The following is a 3,320-nucleotide window of genomic DNA, read 5'->3' as shown; positions in this document are numbered from 1 at the left end:
GGAAATACAAATATTAAAAAAAAAAACAAATCCTCAAAGATGATAGTATTTTCTAATTGTCTTCAACAGATATGTATTACTTGCATAATCAAAACAAAGCTTAAAACATGAGTGTTTCTACATTAAAAAACATAGCCTGAGTATAAGAGCAGTGCTCACACTGTCTGATGTATCAGGAATTTGCTGGGAAAAGCCACAAATAGCATTATCCTTGGGGGCCCACTAGAATAGCAGCAAGAAAAGCAGCAAGGTGAAAGATAACAGGCTGAGGTTGCTGCCACCACAGGCAGCTAGAGTTCAGCTTGAAAAGGATGGAGGCAGTGGCTTGTGCATATTTCATAAATTCCAACTAGTCCAGGGATGACCGGCAGAGTTAACTATCCATGTTGTCACCGCTGCCATCTGTGGTATGAAAGCAGCATCGGAACAGAGTCAAGTCTGATGCTCCCTGGCTTTCTAGAGTTAAGGTCTCTTAAGAAGCCTTGGCCCAGGGCCCTCGACAAATGTTCCACAGCAGACCCCCTCGAGGAGTCTCCATCACCTCTTAATCCAAATATCTAAAGACCAGGATGGAGTAATGGGGAGAGGCACGTAAAGAAAAGTCTAGAAGAGGTGGTGAAGAAGGAACATGCAGCTGGATCATGAAGAGTCCACGGATGGTGAAAACTCTGAAACCTTCCTGCCTGTGAATGGTGCAGTGGCTTGGAGAATGACTTCAAGAGCCTAGACCTTTGGCAGGGCAAAAAACTTGACCGGGATATGATATAAAGTACACAAAACCACCTACGAGGTATTCCTGCCAAAGCAGCTGAAGACGAATCAAACTAAATTCTCCAGAGTTTAGCACTAACTTCCATTTACAGAAAATACAGGGAGAGAGGGACAAGGATACCACAGGAAGCAAACAGACACATTTACAAGGGGGGACATTCCACAGGACAACTGACCTAGTTTCTTCCAGGACTACTGGCTTAATCACACAAAGCTTTAAAAAAATGAGAGCTAGAATGATGGCTGCCATGGCTGGAGGGACGGGGAAATGGGGAGTTCTTGTTCCATGGATACAGAATTTGAGTTTTTCAAGATGAAAAGTCCTGAGTATCTACTGCACAATAATGTGGCTCTACTTAACACTACTGACCACTTAAAAATATCTGAGATGGTTAATTTTATGTCTTGTGTTTATCAGAATTAAAAATAAATTAAAAAATGAGGGCTTCTAAATTTAAACAGTTAAACCTTAATATAAGTAATATAAAAGCTGTTAGCTATACTAGGAATTGGGTGGAGAGAGGGGGGAAATATATTTCTACATTATTCTTGGGGTCACACAAGGCATTAAAAAAAGTGAGAAGAGATTGCTTTAGATTAAGAGAAACTTGAAATCAGACAACCAAATGCAATCAATAGAGCACATTTGGATCCAGGTTCAAACAAGCCAGCTATAAAAGCACATCTCGGCAATGACTAGGAAAATCTGATTACGGTCTGGGTAAGACCCTTTGTTTGAGTTGATTTAAAATTTTCCTTCTTAGGTAGATATACTGAAGTTTAAAGAACAGAGATGACACAATTGAAAGAAAGTGTGTTAAGCTAATAATAATTGAGGTAGTATGGAGATTTAGCAAAAATGGTGAAAGAAGAAATGGGATGGCAGACTGATAAGGGTGTGAGTAAAGCTATGATCCCGGGGAAAGCAGCAGATCTCACAAGGTAGTGGTGAGGTAGAAGTTATCATAAAGAAATGACAGGGTCTTCCTGGAGTGCATGGAGGTTACAGTTACAACCATTCAGAAAAGGATGAGGTCTTGTTGAAAAGTCACAGGAGCCAACTCACAAGGACTCCCAGTGGCCAGAGCTGGAACAATTCTAAAATAAGTAATGGTCATGTTGAATTACAGCCCATGCCACAAATCCATGCTATATAAATAAATTACTGAATAAAAATCTAGGGGAGCAACTTTTCCTCACAGAATTCTAATTACTAAATGCAGAAGGGATGAGAAAAGTGAAAAAATCACCAGTATGACAGAGTAAAAACGGCTGTAGGTAAAACCCACTTGCTAGATTCTAGAATTCAGTAGGTGAAAGTTGGAGGAGAAATTGGAAGCTCTCCTGAAAGTTTCTCCTGAGAGATATTTATTAATCACCAAGAGAAACAAATGAAGGTTAATTAACAACATCAACAATAAGCCATACTGACATTATCTTCCCTTCAGGTAGTGGTGGCAGGATCAGAAACAAATGTACAGTGGGTGGGAGGGTGGTCCATGGGAGGAAACAGGGCCAGTCAGTGAGGGCTGTTCCACCAGGAACTTGGGAAACAAGGATGAGGGGCTGTGTAGTGAGCGCTCATGTGGATCAAGTGCTCATTTGGCTGGTGCAGGCCCTAATGACTCATGTTGGTTTTTAAGTTCATGACTTTGGAGCCACACATCATAGGTCAGAAACGGCAGGATGAGAAAAAGCACGGCAGTGAATAACAACAGACACAACCCACCCTGCCAGGCCAGGAGTCAGATTCTGAGACACTAGGTCACCTGGTTCCCAGGTGTGTTTGCATCTGACCATCATTCCAGTCAGTGATGCAAAACCTTTACATTAGAACACTATGGCATGAAAGAGATTTTTAGTGCAATTCGTGGCTCATACTTTTGAGTGAGGTCTGCTCAGCACAGAAATAGGACTTTAGGTGAAGATGGCTGTGCTGATGATGCCCGAGTCCAACAACAGAAACCGTTTTCAAATACTCCTTCTTTTTTCAAAAATACAAAACCCCAAGCCCTCAAATATAAAACTACAAAAAATTCTACTTGATCAGTAGCAGATTCACGATCTACAAGACCAATTATAAGAAAGTGTTTAGCAAAAATATTCTTCCCTGATCAGTGTCCCCAAAATTCATCTAATCCTAAATTGTAAGAGAAATGGCTATGAGAATTTCACTTTAAAAATCTTTTTGACCCCCTAATACCACAAGTGTCCCCATCTGATTTAACATGAAATAACATTGAAATTACTAAAAAGAAAGGTGGCTTCGGTCAGTACAGATGTTACTTTTCTTCAGAGAGAATGTGGCAGGAAGAAAACAAACCTGGGTTGAGCATCAAGATTTAAAATAAGTATCTCAGGGACTCTCAAAAACCAAACAATCGAACCAAACCAAGCTGGGGTTCTGTTTTTGCCCCATCACTTACAACCCAGGTGAAATCAAATGACAACCTGGAGTTTCAAGTTTGCTCTATCTGTACATATGAAATAAATATCCTCAACACAGGTGCAGTGCAGCATTCCTTAAGAGATCAAATAAAACACATGGC

This window comes from Giraffa tippelskirchi, chromosome Y (genome assembly GCF_054371585.1).
Source record: "Giraffa tippelskirchi isolate mGirTip1 chromosome Y, T2T-mGirTip1v1.2.pri, whole genome shotgun sequence".
In the NCBI taxonomy this organism is placed as follows: Eukaryota; Metazoa; Chordata; class Mammalia; order Artiodactyla; family Giraffidae; genus Giraffa; species Giraffa tippelskirchi.
Note: the sequence above shows the minus strand (reverse complement) of the source record.